Genomic DNA, 24,744 nt, shown 5'->3' with positions numbered 1-24,744 from the left:
GTCTCTTCCCAGGAACTGGAAATTGAGATGGATTAAAAAGGAAAAAAAACTGAAGCAGATACACAATGAAAAGCAGAGAGATGAGAGCAGAATCTTGGCAGTGCTTCAGGCCCTGGATCCAATGCATTTCTGAGGCCTGCTGCATTCTGCTCTGGTTCCATAAGCTACCACTGTATCCTTAGGATAAGTGAGTCCTGGCTAACAACATAGTGTCTCTATTACAAAGAAAAATATAATGTGAGTTCTGCATTTTCCTTTGGTCTGGACCACTGTATTTGCTAGGGCTGCCATTTTTTAAAATGCCACAGAAATGTGTGGCTTAAATAGTGGGAATTTATTTCTTTACAGTTCTGGAGGCTAAAAGTCCAAAATCCAGATGTCACCAGGGTTGGTTTCTTCTGAGGCCTCTTGCCTTGGCATGCAGATGGCCGCCTTCTTGCTGTGTCCTCACATGGTCGTCCCTCTGCGTATTCCCTGTGTTCTAACCTGTCATACTAAATCGGGGCCCATTAATTCACAAACCTCATTTTACCTTAGCTACCTCTATAAGATGCTTCCCTCAAAGCTCTGTTGGAAAGGAATCTGCCTGCAATGCAGGAGACCTGGGTTCGATCCCTGGGTCAGGAAGATCTGCTGGAGAAGGAAATGGCAATCCACTCCAGTTTTCTTGCCTGGAGAATCCCATGGACAGAGGAGCCTAGCAGGCTACAGTCCATGGGATCACAAGAGTCGGACACTACTTAGCGACAAAACCACCACCACCTCTTGAAAGGTCCTCTCTCCAAATACAGTCACAATCTGAGGTCCTAGTGGTTAGGACTTCACCATGGAATTGGGACACAATTCAGCCCATTAACAGCCACTCTTTACTCAGTAAGTGCACAGAAACAACTAGCCAGTGTTGCCATTTAATTTGTTGACCCCCAGCTAAGGCCAAAACTCAGAGATCTTTAGGGCATGTTCAATGAGCTGAAATCTAGACCTGGGACTCAGAAAACAGGGCTCTCTGGCTCTGCTGTTATCACATCAGGAACTTATTCCACCCCTGGGCATCAGTTGCTCCATAATATAGTCCAGTAAGAGAGAACTGGTTGATCTTAAAGTTTTTTAAATAAACTACCAAGAAGTAATCACTAAACTTAAGCAGTGGTGCTAGAAAAATATATGGACACCATCATCAGCTGCTAGATTTTTATCCTTCCTACCATGTGCCATTTCTATTAGCCCATTCTGAATGTAGAACTCCGAAGTATTGCAAAAAGTATATTCAGATGCAGAATATATCAAAATTGTAGGTTACGGTGAGATTTTTTTTTTCATGACAATTTAAAAAATATCAAGTCTGCATTATTGTAGCTATTATAAATAGTGAACAATAGAGGGATAAAATACTGGCTTTCATTTTACCAACTCATTAAGGATGTCAAATCAAAAATGGTTGTAAATTTAAGTGTTGTACTAGTGATGAGTTTCAGTGTTTGCTGCTCTCTTTCTGGTGGAAAAGATACAGTTACCATCTGGTAAGTATGATTGGTAACTTGTGTGTGGATGCTGCATTTCCTGAATGTTAAGTAGCAGCAACACTGTGTAATTTTGCTAATCCTTTTGCAGGAGTGGGATTTTGTGAAATGACAGGACTGCAAAGTAAACCATCAAGGAGGAGCTGTAGCCAAGAGAACAGCAAAAGAAAAAAGTCCTGTGAAGGACCAGAAATAGAGCAGCCCACAAGCTGATGGTAAGCACTCAGTTCAGGTAGGACATTATCAGGCAACCCCACACACACTGCCTCTAAACCGAGCGCCTGGAAGAGCCAGTGCCTTCCTGGGACTTTGCTCTGTTCTCATCAGCACCCGGAAGTAAGAATGACTGCTCCATTTCAGTTTAGAAAATCTAGTAGTGGTAATTTTGGGGGGGCTACTGTGCTTAGTTGCTCAGTTATGTCCGACCAACTCTACAACTCCATGGGCTATATAGCCCACCAAGCTCCTCTGTCCGTGGAATTCTCCAGGCAAGAATACTGGAGTGGGTTGCCATTTCCTCCTCCAGAGGATCTTCCCGACCCAAGGATCAAACCTAGGTCTCCTGTGTCTCTTGCATTGCAGGTGGATTCTTTACCCAAAGTCCCTGAGATCCACTGGGGGTGGAGGGGTCTTTGGCAGAAGTGCATGATCTTAATTTAATGCCTGTTATTCTGCCTTTCCTTTTTTAACACCGGTGAAATGAAATCTCTGCAATTCAATGGAATATAGGGTGGGAGGCCCCAAACTAATTCCCAAATTCCATCAGTGGTGTGGCAAGGTAATCAGGAGAAGATCGCTCATCTCCACTCCTGTGGGCAACAAAAAGAGATACTGCCTCCATCTGGAAACACCCAGCAGAAGGTGTTACCCAGGTAGCTTGTCAGTTGGAGTAAATACTCAGAGCTCTGAGCATCAGGGTACAGCAGACTATGATTCTGGATGGGTGTTTCTAGATCATTTTTGCTCAGGAATAGGGAGAGGGAATAAGTACCACTGTTGTCCCCCAAACTCAACCTCATGTACAGCTCAGCCTAACTCGGGTGGTAGGTGAGAAAACAAAACACTGTTTAAGCAACTCTCTCTAGGTCATGCAACTCTTTTCATGTGTTCCCTGTCTCAGGACAGATAAGGTAAGAAGATGCTGTGCCTGCCCTGAGCCACAGCCAGAAGTGCTCTTCCTCTGATGGGCTTTGCATAGCCTCCCCCTCCCCAAATCAGAGCCAAGCAATAGTGGGCTCAGGCAAAAGGAATCCATGTGCTCGCCTTTGAATTCCTTTGTTGGTCTCAGGAGGAGGTACTATGTGAACTTCACAAATGAAAAACTTGGAGAAGTCAAACGATTTGCCAGAAGTCACTCGGTAATTTGACAGTGTGGTATGTCTGCCCCCAGATTCCATGTTCCAAACCACCATCCCCAAGCAATAGCCATGATCCACTATGTCCTGACTCCACCCCAGGGGGCTCGACTAGGGATGCAGGTCACAGCCCCAGTGTTGGCCCAAGATGGGGAAATGAGCCCATTTCATCTGTGGATGCTATCAGAACTGCTGAAATGGATACTTGGCCCCACTAAATGATTAGAAGAGCCCAGAAAAAGGAGGTTTCTTCAGCGATCAGGTCTCATTGATATGTGCCCTGCTTATTCTGCATCCCTGGACTATTTACAGTAGATTTTGGATAACTTAGCATTGCAGCCCTTCCAAGCCTCTCCAATACCCTCCTGCTGTTTACTGTCTTCCATAATGGACTCTCAAAACTCTATATGCTACAGAGTAAGATCTAAGTAGAGAGTGTTTGTGTGTGCATGTGCGCACACACATATACAAATGCACAGGGAACATCTGAAAGGATTCATAGAAGCCAGTTACCAAGCACTGCCAGCTGCTGGGGAGACAGTGATGAGTAAGAATAGGTCCCTGCCCTCTATAATCAGTGAGGTAATAGATTCAGGAGGCACACGTATTATATTGTCTGCTATGAAAACAAAATATTTTAAAATATTACAAATTCCAAATCAGAATTCACATTAATGAAATTCTAAAGAAACTTGCTACATTAAACTTTTTAGCATCTTTCCATTCATTTAGTTTATCCTTAGAGTGGTGCTAGCAGATGAATGGAGTGGGCATCCCCTTTAATAGCGGAATGCGGGCCTCCCTGCAGCTTCTCATTTACTCCACCCCCCCCCCCCCAAACAAACCAGTTCCCGAGTCCTTAGCACTGAATTCTCTGGAAGATGGGTCAGGGTCACAGTGAGCCCCAGACCCATGTGTGTGAGCATGTACACATAAACACACACATGCTGTGCACCTGCCCATCCCCTTGGGAAATTCAGAACTCAGGCCAGGCCTGATGGGCCCAGCAGATCCTGAGAGCAAAAGCTACAGAGAAGTAAGATTAACAGAAAACCCGGAGAAGTCGGGGAAACCACACACAGCTGCTGTCTTTTTAGTGGGAAGGAGACTCTCTCCCCACACTAGAACCACCCAGAGGAAATGCCCCAGCTGTCTTGTGGTTCAAAGAATAATTCTAATTCTCAGTTTAGGAAAAGGGCTTGGAGTCTAAAGCCAGGACCCCTGCCTGTTCCCCTAAGCCCCACCTCACAGACCCCTCCCCAAAGTTATCTCCCACCCTTTTCTCACCCCCAGCAAGCTACCCTTGAAATCAGAGACTCTTGGACTAAACTGTGATTCCAGTCAAAATGTGAACTAAATCGTAAGCTGTTAGTTACGTCAGGTATACCTTGGTGTAAATGGATTAACCGCATCATTTTTAAGAGTGTTTTGCTGGGGACTTCTCTGGTGGTCCAGTGGTTGGGAATCCACCGGCCAATGCAAGGGACATGAGTTCCGTTCCTGGGACCAGGAAGATTCCACGTGCCTCAGGGCAACTAAGCCTGTGTGCCATAACTACTGAAGCCCACACACCCTAGAGTCCATGCTCCACAGCAAGAGAAGCCCACATTCGCTGCAACTAGAGAAAGCCCGCATGCAGCAACAAAGACCCAGCACCAAAAAATAATTTTTTAAAAAAAGAGGGAAACCTTAAATTTTTACTAGATGAACCAAACAAAACACATCTTTAAACTAGATTTAACTCATGGGTGACCTAAAGTATTGGGTTTCCCTGGTGGCTCAGTGGTAAAGAATCCTCCTACCCATACCGGAGACGCTGGTTTAATCCCTGGGTTGGGAAGCTCCCCTGAGAAGGAAAAGGCAACCCACTCCAGTATTCTTGCCTGGGAAATCCCATGGACAGAGGAGCCTGGTGGGCTACAGTCCATGGGGTCACAAAGAGTTGGACACAAGTTAGCAACTAAACAATAACAACAAACCTAGCATTATCTTAGGATTTCCTAGGTATTTACACCGGCCCTCACCCCCAGTTGATAATAAGATCTACCCATTATCTAACCCCCATTGTTCTTACTGGAGCATTGCTGCTGCTAAGTCACCTCAGTCATGTCCGACTCTGTGCAACCCCATAGACGGCAGCCCACCAGGCTCCGCCATCCCTGGGATTCTCCAGGCAAGAACACTGGGGTGGGTTGCCACCTCCTTCTCCAATGCACAAAAGTGAAAAGTGAAAATGAAGTCGCTCAGTCGTGTACGACTCTTAGTGACCCCATGGACTGCAGCCCACCAGGCCCCTCTGTCCATGGGATTTTCCAGGCAAGAGTACTGGAGTGGGGTGCCATTGCCTTCTCCGACTGGAGCATTAACATTTCTCAATTTTACATAAGATTTAATTCAGTTCTCCTCTGTGCTGCTGACAGTTCTTCCAAGGCTCTGCTCAGCTCCAAGATGGAAATTAAAGCCGCACTTCAGCCATGAAGCATCTCTGACAGCCTGAACTGCATCTCTCTCCCCGCCAGCTCCTGTGGGCGTTCTGAAGGGACCCATGATGAGCTATATTGTAATGTCTGAGCCCTTTGACTCAGCTGTCAACACCCATTCTCTAAACCAGTGGTTCTCACTAGGGCAATGTCTGCCACCTAGGGGACATTTAGCATTGTCTGGAGATATTTTGGGCTTTCCAGGTGGCGCTAGTGGTAAAGAACCTGCCTGCCAATGCAGGAGACAAATGAGATGCCAGTTTGATTCCTGGGTTGGGAAATCCCCTGGAGGAGAGCATAGCAATCCACTCCAGTATTCTTGCCTGGAGAATCCCATGGACAGAGGAACCTGGCGGTAGATATTTTCATGGCCGAAGTTTGGGGGAGGCATCTAGTGGGTGGAGACTAGAAGTGTCGCTGAACATCCTACAACACATGGGATGGCCACCCACAACAAAGAATTATCCAGCCCAGATGTCCATAGTCCTGAGGCTGAGAAAAACTGCCCTCAGCTGACCCTCAATGAGCTGCTTGAGGTCAGGTCTATGTCTTGTTTAATGCTGTGCCTGAGGGTCTATGCCCCAGGGGCTGGCATGCAGGAGGTACTCAAGTACTCAAGGGGGTCTAAAGAGAAAGAGTCAGTCTCAGCCCAGGAACACACAGCTGAGTCAGGGAAGGGACCACGTGCACACCGGCTTTCCTCCCCACTGACAGTGCAACTGGGGCAGGACGACCATGACATGGATCGCTGAGAGGGGCTTCATGAGTGTGGGGAGAGGGCCTTAGAATTGTTTAGTGGGGCTCTTAAGGTTGCAAGGACAGAAATCCAGGGAGAGAGATGAAACATTCACTGTGGAGATGAGTGCATGGAAACCAAGCCTTGAGAAAAACAGAGCAGCTGCCAGAAGGCTGGGCTGGGACCTATCACACTGGCAACTTACGTGAAGAAGATGAAGGTAAAGCCCCATCTTCTACACCCAGGTTCATCCCGACTTTCCTCGTTACCCTTGACCAGGGCCCCTACCACAGCCAACTTATCCAGTAGCCACAGTGCCTAGGGCACACAGTGCTTTTTAGGAACCCACACAAGTGCTTTAATGTTAATTTCTTCTAGTATCAGAAGAAAAAATAAATGTAATAATAGTGAATATAAAACAATGAATCCAGTCTGGATTATCTTTGTCTTAATACCAATGCAGGACATTTTTATGGGGAAAGGGCCCTGCCCACACTCTCCAAGTGCCTCTGCACCTACACTGTGACCTCTCAGGTGCAACCTCCGTGGGCCACCTGTCCTAGTCTCTAAATGAAAATTCCACAGAGAACCCACTGGAGACATTTTGAATACAAAGATGTAGCTAGGAAGTACACTGACTTTGATGAATTTTCCTTGGGAAAGGGCTTTCCGGAAAGGACTCCATTAAGTCAATTTAATTCCTTGATCAATTTTCTATAAAGCACAGTTAAGCCATTTCCAGTTTTTTCGCTTTTTTCATTTCGAGTTGACTGAAACTATTTTCTTGGGGACTAATTCTTTTTCAAGTAAGTTTCATGTCAGAAATTCGGTTCATAGATCACAATTTGGTCAGTACTAGATTTCACTGATGATAGATTCTGTCATGGCAAGATCTCTTCTGTGACCTTATTTCTACCAAGTCCACTTTCCAGGGTCAAATTCTGTTCTAAATTTGATCAGGAATATTTGATTCTTTCATGTAGAAGATAACAACCTGTCTAATTTAGCCATCTCAGTTTTTCTCTGTATTACATAGAAGACTTATAAGTCTCTAACGATTTCTTAGCTTATGCCACAAGACAGTTGAGACTGCATTTATGAGATGGAGAGTTAGGGTGGGGCCAGAGGGGAGGCAGAGTAGAGAGAATTAGCAGAACTGCCGAGTTGCTGAGTGCACACAAGATGTCTTGGGGAGGGAAGAGAATTGATGGGAGGATGGAAATATTCTCTGATTTGGCTCATCTTTTTCTACTCTTAAGTTGTAGGTCACCTGAACACCCTTGGATCAACTGGGCATAAGAGGAAGCCTGTGGTATAAAATAATACCATGGCCTAGATCTTCCACTGAGTCAACTGCTGGGACAAGCCAGTCCATAGGAAGGAGGTAAGGAATGAAACCAGTGCACTTGGGCAAGAGTTTCCACCTGGAGAATTGTCTCCATGTCAAGAAGCACTTCCACGTATAATTATGTCCCATGATTTCTAAACAGCGCTGTGAGGCAGGCTGTGTTGCTACTGATTCATGAATGAGGAGTGAAAATAAGTCCAGTAAGGTGGGTCCTCTGGTTCCGTACTCAGGAGTTCTCTGTTATACCTTACAGCCTCTCTGAAGAAGGATCTTCAGGAGGTCTCCTAACCCTTCTGGGGCCTGGAACAAGAGTGCAAATGGAGGCCCACCCATCACATGACTAAATATTTGAAAGTCCTCAATCAGGCGCACAGGTTCTTTAAAGAAAATTGTTTTCAACTCCTACCTTAACAAATATGCCTTTGTTTATATTTTTCAAAATTGAAAAATAGTGTTTTTCATGAGACTGAAAACTGGTTGGTTTTTCCTCAACTTTTTATTTTATATTGGAGTATAGTTGATTAACAATGTTGTGTTGGGAAAGCTGGTTTTTATATGTCTGAAAGTTAGTAAAATATCAAAGGTGACTGAGTTTAATCATTACCATGTATATCTGGAGTTTCCCTAGTCGCTCAGTGGTAAAGAACCTGCCTGCAATGCAAAAGATGTAAGAGACACTGATTCAATCCCTGGGTTGGGAAGATCCCCTGCTGAAGGAAATGGCAGCATACTCTAGTATTCTGCCTGTAGAATTTCATGGACAGGGAGCCTGGCGGGCTACAGTCCAGAGGGTCACAAAGAGTCAGACACAACTAAAGCAACTTAGCACACATGTACATCTGAGTGTTCTGTTGATGGGCTAATAACATTTGAAAGACTATTGAGGGCAGGAGGAGAAGAGGGCAACAGAGGATGAAATAGTTGGATAACATCGTCGACTCAATGGACATGAGTTTGAGTAAGCTCTGGGAGATAGTGAAGGACAGGGAGGCCTGGCATGCTGCAGTCCATGGGGTCGCAAAGAGTCAGACACGACTGAGCGGCTGAATGACAACTACAATAAGTTCTGTGTGGAGACACTTCAATTTTCCGAGACAACAGCTACTGGAATCAGTTGTATATACCTTAAAGTGGTCCTTAGACTCAGAAGTGAATCATAAATTTTACATGTTCAAATCGTGTAATAAGCTTATTCAGTTCAGTTCAGTCACTCAGTCGTGTCCGACTTTTTGCAGAACCGCAGCACGCCAGGCCTCCCTGTCCATCACCAACTCCTGGAACCTACTAAAACTCATGTCCATTGTGTTTGTGGTGCCATCCAACCATCTCATCCTCTGTTGTTCCCTTCTCCTCCTGCCCCTAATCCCTCCCAGCATCAAGGTCTTTTCCAACGAGTCAGTTCTTTGCATCAGGTAGCCAAGTTTCAGCTTCAGCATCAGCTCTTCCAATGAATATTCAGGACCTATTTCCTTTAAGATTGACTGGTTGGATCTCCTTGCAGTCCAAGGGACTCTCAAGAGTCTTCTTCAACACCACAGTTCAAAAGCATGAATTATTTGACACTCAACCTTCTTTATAGTCCAGCTCTCACATCCATACATGACCACTGGAAAAACCATAGCTTTGACTAGATGGACCTTTATTAGTAAAGTAATGTCTCTGCTTTTTTAATATGCTGTCTAGGTTGGTCATAGCTTTTCTTCCAAGGAGCAGGCGTCTTTTAATTTCATGGCTGCAGTCACCATCTACAGCGATCTTAGAGCCCCCACAATTAAAGTTTCTCACTGTTTCCATTGTTTCCCCATCTATTTGCCATGAAGTAAAGGGACCGGATGCCATGATCTTAGTTTTCTGAATGTTGAGTTGTAAGCCAACTTTTCCACTCATCATTATAACAGGAAATGTTATGTAATATTCTAATTTCCCCCTATAAATTTCTCTCATTATAGATTTCAACATCTCTTCAGGACTTCTTGACTGTCTAATGGTTAAGACTCTGAGCTTCCAATGCAGGGGGTCACAGTTCAATTCCTGGTCGGGAACTAAGATCCCACATGCCATGCAGCATGGTCAAAAAATATGTATATATATTTCAACACCTCCTGAATCAGTATCTAGTTTGGTGCTACCCCAAATGCCAGACCATAAAGTACTTGTTGCTGGTCTGTGATGAGGCAGGGATGTTGTGATAGACTATGCCTAAGCACACTCTTTAATTCCGCTGGTATTTTTTCATAGACAAGTTTCTGATAAAGGCAGCAGTATGTTAATTTACATTCCTTGATTAGCATGAAGAATCCACGTAGTATTTCTTAAGTTCTTTTATATTTTTCAACACTGGGACATTATAAAGAAAGCCCAAAATACCAGAATTTTGCTCATTTGTCTAAATCTCACCGTTGAGATTCTACCTTAATCCACAATGGCTAGAAAATAGACTCTATAAACTGGACTTTGTGGATGTGAATCTTCTCTTTTAGAGCCATATGAGCATTTCATTTCTGCTTTCTAGTTTCCTTACATTTTATTAGTTTTATTACATATTGTATATGAAGGTTCTACTTACAGAAACTTTTTTCTCTAAACATTTAAAAATATTTTTAGTCCTTTAAAAAATGACACAGCCAATTTAAATTTATTTGTTTTTAAAAAATAACCTTTTGCTAACATTATTAGTGGCAAGTACATAATTAACAAACTTTTAAAGATACCTTCATATTCTGCCAAAGTCCATGGTTTGCCCTTTATTTGAGGATCATCTGGTGTTTCATTGAATCCTTCAAGTGACACTGCATTTTGCCCAGATTATAAGACAAGTTTAAAAATAGCTTGCTGGCATTCCCAGCAAGTCTGTGAGTCAAATAGGTGTTTATCAAGATATTCTGCCTTGGGAAAGATACAGAAAATGTCATATATAATCACTGAATTGTCCAAAGAATGCTATGCACTGGCATGGCTGAAGCCACATCCCATACAACGAATTGAAACCATGAGCTGTACATAATCAAGGCTTGCCTCGCATTTTGGGTGAAAATTCTGGCTCAGACCCCTTTTTTCTTTACAGTCATGTCAGTGGCATCATTGTAGATTTACCCTTGACAGTCTTTAAAAAGCCATGCCTAATTTGAAAGCAGTTTATTCAGTTTGTTGGTTTAATCAAAACCTTTACTCATGGGAATTCCCTGGTTTACACCTTTCTCTAAAAGGTGTAAAATCAGTGAAATTCTCCTTAATTTTTACTTTGTTTTTCTGTAGTTCAAAATTCACATAATAGCGACTTCTCTGGCGGTCCAGTGGTTAAGAATCCACTTTGCAATGCAGGGGACGTGGGTTTGATTCCTGGTCGGGGAACTAAGATCCCAAGTGCTGTGGAGCAACTAAGCCCATGCACCACAACTACTGAACTCTCGTACTCTGGAATCCATGAGCCACAGCTAAGCCGTCTGTGTGCCACAAGGAACGATGCTGCCTGCAGCCCCCAAGACCCACCACGGCCAGATAAATAAGGTAAAAAAACTCACCACCAAGGCTCACCACAGCCAGGTAAATAATATAAAAAACTCACCACCAAGGCCCACCACGGCCAGATAAATAATATAAAAAAACTCACCACCAAGGCTCACCACAGCCAGGTAAATAATATAAAAAACTCACCACCAAGGCCCACCACAGCCAGATAAATAATATTAAGAAAAACTCACAGAAGAAGTGTTAGTCATTCAAATGTGACCTTTTCCCTCATATAGTCTAATAGATCTCAGTAATAATTACTTCAAAAAATTATGTTCAGTTTCATTTTTCATTTCTTACCCTCCAAGTTAATGATTTCATTTTGAATTTGATATCCTAGGTAATTATTTTGTCTTATTTTTTTTTTAAATCCATCTTACCTGTCTATTTTGGCATCAAGATTCTAGTCATTTCTACTAAACCTAGGCTTTATTATTTTGGTCTCTATATATATTAGTGGCTTTCTCCACCCCAAATAAAACATGATGTTTGGCTGAATACAAGCACATAATTTTATTCTTTTAAGAACATCCCATCTACTTTTCTTATTATCTTTATTGAAAACTATCCACAGTTGGCAGCTTATTCATCTCCTTTTTCATTTCTAGTATTCTAAGTGGGTTTGTTTGGGAGGAGGGGTACAGTGAAATCTGCTCACTTGTTTTTGGCAATGTTTTACATTTTGAGCAGACTGTCTCTTTCAAGATTTTCTGTTTCTTTGTGCCTTTTTGGGTCTGAGTTCCACTTCCATAATTGCTCTTTCTATCATGATGTCTATTTGCACTCCTTCTCAATGATCCAAAGGATTAAAAAGAAGATGAATTACATCCAGGGTATAAAATTTGAATACGTTTTCCTCATAGAAATGTAAATTAAGTCAGTTGTAAAAATTACCTTTTTAAAAAATGTATGTGAAAAATTTATTTTTTCTAAAATATTAAAACATATCTATTAAACTTTAAAGGCCAAATACAAATGATAAGTAATGGATACCAAAGCTTAAAATCAAAGTTACTTAAACCTGGAATTTCCAATTTAGTTTTTTGAGATTGTAATTAAATTTTCCTTAATATTTTCTAAAAATAAGACCACTGTGATTCTAGCATTCAGGATCCATCTAGTTGGCAATAAAACCTTTCCTAAAGCTTTGATACATCATGTTTGTTGAATAACAATACTGCTAACATCTGTTTAGTGCTTATTAGGTGTTCTGACGGCCTTATGAAGGAGGAGGGATCACTCACTTCTTTGAGTGGGATACAGAAACTAAGGGTATATCCGAGCGTCCTCAGGCAGGGAGGGGCAGATTGAAGGTTTTTGCTTTGTTTTTCTAAGTCACCACACACTGTGCCACCCTAGGAAAGGCAAACAGGACGGGGCCCCTGAGCTGTTTTGGGCAGAACAGTAGCCCCAAACCCAGAGTTTTCTCCTTCTTCACAGTGATGCCACAGCAGCTACTTCTGGTTCACTCAGTCCTGAGGCCTGGGGTTCTGCAACCCCTAGCCCGAGGCCCCGTGGGGCACAAGGTGGGGACCAGACTGGCAGCTCCACTGCCAGTGGAGCTCATGCATGAACTCCTTATTGCCAAATTCAGACTCAAATTGAAGAAAGTAGGAGAAACCGACCATTCAGATATGACCTAAATCAAATCCCTTACAATTATACAGTGGAAGTAACAAATAGATTCAAGGGGCTAGATCTGATAGGCAGAGTGCCTGAAGAACTATGGACAGAGGTTCGTGACATTGTACAGGAGACAGGGATCAAGACCATCCCCAAGGAAAAGAAATGCAAAAAGGCAAAATTGTTGTCTGAGGAGACCTTACAAATATCTGTGACTAGAAGAGAAGTGAAAGGCAAAGAAGAAAAGGAAAGATATACCCATTTGAATGCAGAGTTCCAAATAATAGCAAGGAGAGATAAGAAAGCATTCCTCACTGATCAATGCAAAGAAATCGAGAAAAACAATAGAATGGGAAAGTCTAGAGATCTCTTCAAGAAACTTAGAGATACCAAGGGAACATTTCATGCAAAGATGGGCACAATAAAGAAATGGTACAGACCTAACAGAAGCAGAAGATATTAAGAAGAGATGGCAAGAATACACAGAAGAACTGTACAAAAAAGATCATCATGACCCAGATAATCACAATGGTGTGATCACCAACCTAGAGCCAGACATCCTGGAATGTGAAGTCAAGTGGGCCTTAGGAAGCATCACTACAAACAAAGCTAGTGGAGGTGATGGAATTCCAGTTGAGCTATTTCAAATCTTGAAAGATGATGCTGTGAAAGTGCTGCACTCAATATGCCAGCCAATTTGGAAAACTCAGCAGTGGCCACAGGACTGGAAAAGGTCAGTTTTCATTGCAATCTCAAAGAAAGGCAATGCCAAAGAATGCTCAAACTACTGCATTTTCATTAGAGATGCTCTTAATTTATATTAAGTGTGTATATGTATATGCCCAAATCCCCAGTATGGGATTGAACCAATATAGTCCAATATAGAATTGGACTATAAAGAAAGCTGGATGCCAAATAATTGATGCTTTTGAACTGTGGTGTTGGAGAAGACTCTTGAGAGTTCCTTGGACTGCAAGGAGATCCAACCAGTCCATCCTAAGGGAAATCAGTCCTGAATATTCATTGGAAGAGCTGATGCTGAAACTCCAGTACTTTGGCCACCTGATGAGAAGAACTGACTCATTTGAAAAGACCCTGATGCTGGGAAAGATTAAAGGCAGGAGAAGGGGACGACAGAGGATGAGATGGTTGGATGGCATCACTGACTCAATGGACATGAGTCTGAGTAAACTCTGGGAGTTGGCGATGGACAGGGAGGGCTGGTGTGCTGCAGTCCATGGAGTCATAAAGAGTCGGACACGACTGAGTGACTGAACTAAACTGAACTGAACTGATGCAGAACTGGGTACCTGCTCGGTCAGCACAAGGGCGCCACCTGCAGGGCAGCAAGACCTTTCTCCGGCAAACTGCCTGAATCAGAGCAAGACCCAAACATGAAGAGGCCCAGCTGGATCCTTCAGGGAAGGAAGTCTTGACAGGTGCAATCAGGAAAGACCCACGCTACTCCCCACACCATTAGCTCAGTTATCCATTTTCACTTCTTCCTCTGTTAGAGGGAAAATTCTTCCTGATGGCTAACCTCAATCCCTCAGACTGCAATGGAAGCCCTTTTCATTGCACAAAAACAAAGAATAGAGCAAACTCCAGGCAGTTTTTTGTAGCTGCTTCTCAGGGTTTGCTGAGATATGGCTCACTAGAAATCTATCAAGAATTCTTGTCCCACTTGATTGATGGGAATGTAAACTGGTACAGCCACTATGGAGAACAGTATAGAGATTCCTTAAGAAACTGAAGATAGAATTACCATATGATCCGGCAATCTCACTCCTGGGCATATATCTGGAGAAAACTCTAATTCAAAAAGAGTATGCACCCCAATGTTCATAGCATCACTATTTACAATAACCAAGACATGAAACCAACCTAAGTGTCCACTGACAGAGAAATGGATAAAGAAGATGTGGTACATACATACAGTGGAATAGCACTCAGCCATAAAAAGAATGAACTGTTGTAATTTTCAGCAACATGGATGGACCTAGACATAATCAACTAAGTGAAGTAAATCAGAGAAAGACAAAGATATGTTATCACTTATATGTGAGACTTTTTAAAATGATACAAGTGAACTTATTTACAAAACAGAAATAGACTCACAGACATAGAAAACAACCTATGTTACCAAAGGGGATGGAGTGAGGGGAGAGATAAATTAGGAGTTTGGGATTAACATATAGGCACTGCTGCTGCTGCTAAGTCGCTTCAGTCGTGTCCGACTCTGTGCGACCCCATAGACGGCAGCCCTCCACTCTCTGCCGTCCCTGGGATTCTCCAGGCAAGGACACTGGAGTGGATTGCCATTTCCTTCTCCAATGCATGAAAGTGAAAAGTGAAAGTGAAATCGCTCAGTCGTGTCTGACTCTTAGTGACCCCGTGGACTGCAGCCTACCATGCTCCTCTGTCCATGGGATTCTCCAGGCAAGAGCACTGGAGTGGGGTGCCATTGCCTTCTCTGAACATATAGGCACTACTATATGTAAAATAGGTAAACAGCAAGGACCTACTGTATAGCACAGGGAACAATAACCAATAATGGAAAAGAATCTGAAAAAGAATATATATGTGTGTGTGTGAGACTGAATCACTTTGCTGTATACTTGAAACTAGCACATGTAAATTAACTATATTTCAATTTTAAAATGCATAAAAATGGATTTAAAAAAGAACACCTGTCCCATTCAGGCCAACCCTGTCCCTCCACCCCAAACTGTCACTCAGACCCATCTTCTTGTCTGACAAAGCTCCTGTGTGTGTGTGTGTGTCTAGAATCCTGCTTCCAAGTCACGCCTCCACAGCCTCACAACCAGTGAGGTCAGGATTGTTACTGCCATGTTCAGATGATGAAACCCAGGCCCAGGGAGATGGTGTAGCTTCTTTTCCAGAGTCAGGCAGGCTGGAAACAGAGAACAGATCTGATCGCAAGCCGAGGGCACTTCTTGCCAAGTTCAGTCTCCCCTGGTGTGGGAGTGGGGTGCAAAGGCAGCTCCCTGTGTCCATGCTGTGTGTAAATGGGGGTACGTCAGCCCCAGGTTGCACACTCATGTGCTTTGTATGAGTGCATGAGTGATTGAGACAATTTGACATATATTGACAAGATAAAAAGAGAAGAGAGACCTCACATACTCTGTATCATATACAAAGTTAACTACAAAATGAATCATAGCTCTAAATGTAAAATGCAAACCTATAGAACTTTTAGAAGATACAGGAGAAAACATTTGTCACCTTGGGTTAGGTAAAGAGTTCTCAGATATCAAAAGCATAATCTTTAAAAGAAAAAAGAATTGATAAATTGAACTTCAGCAGTATTAAAACCCATTGCTCTTATACAGAGTGAAAAGTCAGAAAGAAAAACACCAATGCAGTATATTAACGCATATATATGGAATTTAGAAAGACGGTAACAATGACCCTATACGTGAGACAGCAAAAGAGACACAGATATAAAGCCCAGACTTTTGAACTCTGTGGGAGAAGGCAAGGGTGGGATGATTTGAGAGAATAGCATTGAAACATGTATATTACCATGTGTGAAACAGATGACCAGTCCAAGTTCGATGCATGAAACAGGGCCCTCAAAGCCAGTATACTGGGACAACCGAGAAGGATGCGATGGGGAGGGAGGGGGGAGGGGGGTTCAGGATGGGGAACACATGTACACCCGTGGCTGGTTCATGTCAATGTATGGCAAAAAACACAATATGGTAAATTAAAATAATTAAAATTAATTAATTAATTTTAAAAAATGAAGAAAAAAAAAGCCCATTGCTCTACAAAAGACACTGAAAATGAAAACACAGACTGGGAGGAAATATTTACAAATCACATCTGTGACAAAGGACTTATGCTCAGAATGTATAAAGGACTCAACAATAGGAAAAGAAATAATCCAATCCAAAAATAGGCAAAAGATTTCAACAGACACTTTGCCAGAAAAGAAATAAGGCAAATAAACACATGAAAGATGCTGAGCCCTGTCTGCCTTAAGGTGGTTCCAGTGAAAACCACAGGGCAACAACTTAGAAACTCACCAACAAGGGTGTGGTTAGATTACAGAGCACGTGTGCCAGGGTATTTTATTCACTCTTCAAAATTATATTTTGAAAACAAACAAACAAAAGTTATATTTTGCTCTTCAAAATAACATGGGAAATACTTATGGGACAACGTATTAAGTAAAAGAACCAGGATTTAAACATACAAACAGTCGATATCCCAATCTGAAGGAAAAGAGTGAGTGTTACAAACGTGTATTTGATAAAGATGGAAATGCATAAAATGTGAAAAGGGCTCATTTCTGAGTATGACAGTGATCAGAGATTTCAGTTTTATTTATTTATTTGGTTTAGTTGTGGGACTCAGGATCTTCATTACTGCAACGTGGGGTCTTTCGTTGTGGCCCACACACTCTCTCCTTGTGGCATGCCAGCTCTGGAGCACCAGGGCATGTGGGCTTAGATGCTCCGCAGCACGCGAGATCTTAGTACCCTGACCACGGCTCAAACACACGTCACCTGCATTGCAAAGCTGATTCTTTGCGATGGACCACCAAGGAAGAAGTCCCCTGTCCTCCAGGCACTCCTCTTCCACTGTGGATGCTCCTGCTACCCTCTCCTATGATGGGGTCCTCACAGACCCCTCCCACCCCCTTTCCTTCCTGATCTTCATTCTGTCCCCCTGGGGTTTCATTCACCCTGTGGCATCAGCAAGGGCACCCAGGACACCTGCATCACCGTGTCTGGCCTAAACTGCTCTGGTGAGCTCCAAACCCTTGCTCATCCACCCATCCTAACAGCAGGTGTTTATCACATAGCTCTTACCAACAGCTGCGGCAGAGGTGCCGCTTTTACAGATCTGACATTCTAAAGAGAGTTCAGACAATAAACATAGCAACAAACAAATGAACAAATTAACTTCAGAACCTGCAATGTTAACAAGGTACCCAGGACAGCTGAATGCACATTAAAACTTGAGGATGTCTGTTGTACACCAGAGGTCCTCAAAGTGTATTTCCCTAACTGGTAGCCTCAGCAGCTCCTGGGAGCTTGTCAGAATGCAAACTCTCACTACACCCCAGAACCGCTGAATCAGAAACTCTGTGGCTAGGGCCCAGGAACTGTGTTTAATAAGCCCTCCAACTTTACTTCCTTACCTCCTCTGCCTCTCTATACCATCAAAGAAACCTGCATCCAGACCCTGATTAGATGGTACTCTAGGACTCTGAGTGCAAGTGAAAGTCACTCAGTCATGCCCGACTTTTTGCCATCATGTAGACTATAGCCCACCAGGCTCCTCTGTCCATGGGATTCTCCAGGCAAGAATACTGGAGTGGGTTGCCTTTCTGTTCTCCAGGGGTTCTTCCCAACCAAAGGATCGAGCCCTGAGAAGGAACCCAGGCCTCCTTCTATGCAGGCAGATTCTTTACTGTCTGACCCATCTAAAATCTGCCATCTTCTCAGATGCCCAACTTTCTGAATAAAGTCACTATTCCTGCCTCAAAACAAAACAAACAAAAACAAGCCCTCCAGAGGATTCTGCACAGCCCCATAAAGGACTCCTAGGGGTAAGGGACCACATCTCATTTAGCTTGGTATCTATATTAGTTTCCTAATGCAGCTATAGGGCTTCCTGGGTGGCTCCATGGTAAAGAATCCACCTGCCAAGCAGGAGAGTTGGGTTCGATCCTTGGGTTGGGAAGATCCCCTGGAGGAGGGCATGGCAACCCACTCCAGTATTCTTGCCTGGAGAATCCCCATGGACAGAGGAGCCTGGTGGACTACAGTCTACAGGGTTGCAAAGAGCTGGATACAACTGAGAGACTAAACACAGTAACAACAGTGCATCTATAACAAATCTCCACAAACACAAAGGCTTAAAACAAATCAGATTTATTGTCTTACGGTTCTGGAGATCAGAAGTCCAAAAGCAGTCTCCTGGGCTAAGATCAAGGTGTTGGTACAGATGTGTTCTTTCTGGAGCCTCTAGAGAAAAATCAATTTCCTTGCCTTTTCTGGGTTTCAGGGGCTGCTCACATTCCTCGGCTTGTGGCTGCATTCCCTCTGACCTCTAGTTTCACTGTCACACTCTTGCTCTGACCTCTGACCCCTGACCCTCCTGCCTCCTTCTCGTAAGACCCCTTGCGATTACAAGGGACCCATTCTGATAATCCAGGACAATCTTCCCATCTTGAGATCCTTAACTTAATCACATCGGCAAAATCCTTTTCACTGTGCAAGGTAACATATCCACAGGATCTGGGATCAGGACGGGAGCATCTTTGAGGTACCATTGTTCAGCCTCCCACACCATCTGTCCCAGAGCAGATGGTCAGCAAGGATCTGAAGAAAGAATAAATAAAGCAGCTGACCTGGTCCCAGGATGATGGGACCTCACAGTGATTCGCAGCACCTGGAAATGGACAGGTGCAGTGTATGTCGGGCAGGTGAGGCTCAGATGTGAGGATGGAGCCCAGCCGGCCGCCCTCACCAAATGCTGGGGAAAGCAGACCCACAATCCAAGGGAGAGCTGTTAAGAGGGAGACTGGGGGCCATCTGGAGAGCTTGGTGTCTGCAGAACATGCTCTCTGGGGTCAAGTCCTGACTCAGTCATTTGCCAAGTGCGTAGCCTTGAGCAAGCCACTTCCCCACTCTGCACCTCTGGTGACTTGATCTGCAATGTGGGCTGGCAAAGCCAGCCTTGCCGGGTTATCGGGTTGTCAGGCTGTCATGAGAGAACCAGCGGTAAGGCATGAAGTTCCAGGCCCTGGAGGGGTGAGTGAGGGCAGAGGTGGAGGGTGTGAGACGGGAGCTGCCGCCAGGGCCTGGGCTGCAGGGGTGGGCTGGTGCTGACTGTCTGATTGCCTGGCACTTACCCAGAGGGCCCTGGCCCCAGCCCTGGCAGTCCAGGGTGAGGCTTTATGTCTTACATGGCCCTTTCTCTCTGTGCAATTTGCTGACTTGATTTAGTCATTCATTACAGGGAATGGAACTCAGAGAGGGGAGGAGATGTGGGGACCCCAGGGGTCTAGGGAGCCTCACTATATGCCCCTGAGGTAGGAGCAGAAAAAATTCAGGATCTGGGTGAGAAGACCTGAGCTCCGTCAGCTTCCCTGAGCCTTTAAACCTCAGTTTTCCCATCTGTAAGCAGAGATTCAATCCATCCCATTTGGCCCTGGTTGGGGAGGACAGAACAGAAAGGTGGAGGTTAACATGGGCCAGGGCTAGGAGGATGGAGGGAACAGAGCATGCAAGTAAGAAGAGGCTTTGCCTGGTGTCTTCTGACCGGGGGTTTGAAGTGAGCTTGAGAAAGGGCTGTTTGTCATTAGTTAGACTTGGGAATGTTATGATAAACACATCAATGTTCTGTAATTAAGGATACCAGTTTGGGGCTAAATTAAATATTTACACAGCCCTCAATTATCTTCTCCCTCTCTTTAGCAGCTCCCTCCCCATGCTAAAATATTGAGCAGGGGTTTCAGGAGTATTCGCAAACCCAACTGTGGTGCAGAAAGTTACTTGAGAGTGAGGGCGAAGGTGACCACTTTTAGCAGATTCCCAGATTGGCGTGTTAAAAGATGTTGCACTTAAACCTTTAAAAGGCAGACACAACAAGCGATGCAGGCTAGGTCTGACACAGGCTGGACCCAAACGGATCTTTTAGTATTTATTCAGAAACCACCTCAAAAATAGTTGTACCACAACTTCTGAGGAGGAAGAAACTCCAGTAGGGCAGATGGCAATCTAATGCAGATTCAGCCTGTATTTCATGGCAGTAACTTGCCCTCTTTGGAGCTCACTGTTCCTACAACAGTTAATAGATTGCTACACCCCTGTTTTCTAATGTAGGAAACTGACTACAGGTACTCCCTATTTCTTGTAAGTGGACCATTTCTCAGAGGCTTGATCCTGTGAAAGCCTCAAGATTGGTTGGCTAATGTGAATAAGTCATATTTTCAGTGTACCTGTAGGGTATATGCTGTGGTAAACCTCAGAGCCGACATGTTTCAGGAAAAATGGTACATATATTTCATTTCTGGAAATTGAAATGCACCCTCTGATCCTCAAGGAAGACAGTGTAGCACAGCGGTTGATGGCACAAACTTTGGACCAGTCCTGAGTCCCAGCTGTGAGACCTTGTATAAGTCACTACCCTAACTTTCCAGTCTGTGAAATGGGGACAAAGATAGTCATGGCTCTTAGTGAGCATTAAGTGAGATTCCATGTCTATAGAGCTCTGGGTACCTAGTCTGTATTAAGAGCTTGGTAAACAGTGGTTATGACTATCTCTTGAAATCCTCCTGTCATATTCCCCTCCCCCTTGAGCCTCCCTCCCTCACCAACTCCATCCCTCCCCTCTGGGTCATCACAGAGGACTGAGCTGATCTCCCTGTGCCGTAGAGCAGCTTCCCACTGGCTGTTTACACGTGGTAGTACATTTCTTTTATAACCAGACATACACGCTGACTTAGGAAGTTGGGATTATGTTAGTATTATTTATTTCAAACTGTTTGCTTAAAGATAATATTTTATGATCATCATTTCACATCATTAAAAATTCTAAACATTTAAAAAAAAAAACACAAAGAAGTCCTCCTGTCAAAGTGAAGACTTTTTGCTCTGCTAAATGTTTTGTGTAAATCTGGATGTCCAGGCCTTAAGCGGCAGGGTACCTCCCAGGGCTCATCAGCTGTCTGGCGCCGCCCTGCCCAGCCTCAAGCCCCAGGAGAGCACAGGGGAACTTTTCTGCCCCCACCTCTCACCGCTTCTGAGCAGGGTGGGGACAGAGAACACAGCAAGGCTTCTCTGGCCTTTCCTGAGAACAGACTTCAAAAGGTCCACATCCAGACTTTAAGAAAGCCTCAGGCCTGGTGCCAACTGCCCTCCTCCCGCGGGTCAGCACTCTGTCCCAGTTCTATTCCTACAAGTGTCCTTGCCCATCCAGGCGGCTGGGGTGGCTCTAGATAGCACTGGGTCCCCTCCCCTACTCAGGGGGAAGACAAGAAAGTGGAGGGAGGAGGCCCTTGCCCTTGGCTGAGACCCACCTGGGCTCAGCTCTCCTGCTAGCTTTGAACCTAGTCAGGGTGTTCCTGTCTGACCCCACAGTTATTCTTTTTGTTGTGCAGAGCAGGTGAAGCTCGGAGGCTGAGTAACCTGTAAGTCCCTCTTCTCCCGTGGCCCCTTAAAGGGGCACGCTGACAGAGAAGGCTGCCTGCCTGCGAGAGTGGGTGTTTGTTCACAGGTGAGGGCTGCGGGGCCTTGCCCTGCCTGTAAAATAGCTCTGCCGCCCCAGCCTGAAGACTACTGTTTGCCTGAAACTTCAGCTTCTTTCAAATGCAAATACGCCACAGAGGCAGCCCACGTGAGGACCTGTGCTCATTTACACCTGCTTTGAATAAGCGCCTTCAGGAGCCCTTCCTGAGCTCAGGACTAATAATAAGTACTATTATTATGTACTCATATTTTTTGGCACAAACAATATTACAACAGTACTAGAAGTCAGAAAAAGAATCCTCCACAATCCCAAACCTAGTAAGTGGGCGTTTCGGTTTTCTTTTTCCCCCAGTTCCTCTCCAGCCCTCTCCAGGCACATAAAACAACATTTCACAGCCAGTCTCCTGCCCAGTGCAATTTTGCGATCAACACGGCCTTTGCATGTTGCAACGATCTTCCCAATCAGCTCTGCAGAGGGCTGTGCCGCTTACCAGTGCTCAAGAGCTAGATGCGTAGCTTCCTTCATTTCCTGCTGTTAGATAAAATGCAGAAACTTTGTTGAAAGAGCTTTTTCATTCTTTGAGAATTATTCCCTTTAGGATGCGTTCTCAGGTATGGGATTGTGGGGTTAAAGGTGATGTATATTTGTGTGACTCTTGAAAGAGAGCTGAGTCCAGGTTTTGCCCAGAGACTGCAGACAGCTGGTGCCTGGGAGGCTGAGAGAGAGCAGGAGTAAGGAAGGGGGTCTCTGGGTTCACTTGGCAGTCAACATTTTTTTTTAAATATATATATTTTATTGAAGTATAGTTGACTTACAATGTTTCAGGTGCACCGTAAAGTGATTCAGTTATACATATACACATACATTATTTTAAAAATTATTTTCCATTGTAGGTTTTTACAACATATTGACTATTGTTCCCTGTGCTATACAGTAAACTTTTGTTGCTTATTGTCTATCTATTTTTTAAAATTAGAAATCTAGCATTCTATTCATACTAAGTCAAACATGTGAAATCAAAATGTCATAAATTTTTTCATTAGGCAAAAATTCATGTTTCTAAAATATATATATTATACATACTATCTATATATATGTATACAAAAGCTTTTCTACTATGCTTGATCAAGGCTTGAGAAAGAACATCAAAAAGAAAAGAGATGGAGAAATTGGAAAACATAAACTAAATGAAATGGGAGCACTGAATATGAAAAAGAAAAAGTGAAACAAACTAGTAAAAAATAAGAAACCATCATATTGTCCAGTTGTTTTTAAACATGGCTGCTCATTAGAAACATATCTGGAGCTTTGGAGAAAAAAAGCAATACCTAGACATTTGTATTTTTCAAAAACATTCCAAGATAATTCTGATATACATCTGGATTTTTTTAAATGATTACAGGTTTGTTTGTTTATTAAATGGTAGTTTTGGTGATATAGAATTCTATTACTTTTCTGCTGACCATTCCTGATACAGTGGTAATTAAGTGAGTAATAATTCCATAATCACAATAGTAAAAAATGTTTATCAGCTTTACAATCAATAACCAGACAAAAAATTAAAGATAATTATAATTGCAAGCCATAATGGGAATATGATTAATGTAACAATATAAAATAATTACATACAATTTGGAGGATCAAGCAGAATGATGTGGTAAGTGGAAGTGCATGCATGCACATATTTTCATCTGCCCAGCCAGTCTATATCTTTTGGTTGGTGCATTTAATCCATTTATATTTAAGGTAATTATTGATATGTATGGGCTTCCCTGGTGGTTCAGAGGGTAAAGAATCCGCCTGCAACCTGTGGGAGACCTGGGTTCGATCCCTAGGTTGGGAAGATCCCCTGGAGGAGGGCATGGCAACCCACTCCAGTATTCTGGCCTGGAGAATTCCATGAACAGAGGAGCCTGGTGGGCTACAGTCCATGGGGTTGCAAAGAATTGGACACTACTGAGCGACTTAAACTTTCACCTTTCATTGATATGTGTGATCCTATTACCATTTTCTTAATTATTGTGGGTTTGTTTTCTGAGATCTTTTCCTGCTCTTGTGTTTCGTACCTAGAGAATTTCCTTTAGCATTTGGCGTGGAGCTGCTTTGGTGGTGCTGAATCCTCTTAACATTTGCTTGCCTTGGAAAGCTTTTGATTTTTCCATCAAATCTGAATAAGATTCTCGCTGGGTAGAGTATTCTTGGTTGTGGGTTCTTCCCTTTCATCACTTTAATTAAATACATCGTGTCATTCCCTTCTGGTTTGTGGAGTTTCTATTGAGAAATCAACTGATAACCTGATGGGAGTTCCCTTGTATATTATTTGTCATTTTTCCCTTGTTGGTTTTAATATTTTATCTTTGTCTTTAGTTTCTGTCAGTTGGATTACTGAGTCTCCGTGTATTCCTCTTTGGGTTTATCCTGCCTAGGACTCTGTGCTTCCTGGACTTGACTATTTCCTTTCCCATGTTAGAGAACTTTTTAGTTATTACCTCTTCAAATATTTTCTCAGGTCCTTTTTCTCTCTCTCTTCTCTTTCTGGGACCCCTATAGTGCAAATGTTAGCGTGTTTAATGTTGTCCCAGAGGTCTCTTAGGCTGTCTTTTTTTTTTTTTTCATTCTTTTTTCTGTATTCTGTTCTGCAGCAGTGATTTCCACCATTCTGTCCTCCAGGTTATTTATCCATGCTTCTGCCTCAGTTATTCTGCTATTGATTCCTTCTAGTATATTATTTATCTCTGTCTGGCCAGGGTTCGGAACCACTGGACCACGTGTTACATTTTCTTATTAGGGCATTTTTGGATGCAGTCACAGAGGACTTCTGAGGCTAGGTGAGGAAACCAGAGGTAACTTGGTGCCCACAGGGGGAGAGTGGGCTAAACCCTTTTCATAATCCCTGACTGCCCACCCCCAAGTCACCCCAAGTAAAGCCCCACTCAACAAA

The 24,744-nt window shown here is 43.5% G+C and overlaps 1 protein-coding gene across 4 annotated transcripts in view; it reads left to right on the top strand.

Annotated features, from left to right (window-relative positions):
• The first annotated feature begins 648 nt into the window (after positions 1-648).
• PAQR5 (progestin and adipoQ receptor family member 5) overlaps positions 649-24,744 on the top strand; it is a 122,005-nt gene continuing 97,909 nt past the window's right edge. For 2 of the 4 annotated variants that reach the window (XM_061157978.1, XM_061157981.1), the window contains exons 1-3: positions 649-1,520; positions 1,612-1,735; positions 7,351-7,475. The gene's annotated coding sequence lies outside the window, so the exon portion shown is untranslated. Of the gene's footprint in view, positions 1,736-5,295; positions 6,312-7,350; positions 7,476-24,744 lie in introns of all 4 variants that reach the window. The other 2 variants (XM_061157980.1, XM_061157979.1) reach the window with 2 other exon arrangements.

Source organism: Dama dama, chromosome 12, assembly GCF_033118175.1.
Source record: "Dama dama isolate Ldn47 chromosome 12, ASM3311817v1, whole genome shotgun sequence".
Taxonomy (NCBI): domain Eukaryota; kingdom Metazoa; phylum Chordata; class Mammalia; order Artiodactyla; family Cervidae; genus Dama; species Dama dama.
Note: the sequence above shows the minus strand (reverse complement) of the source record. Positions and strands in the feature narration are given on the sequence as shown.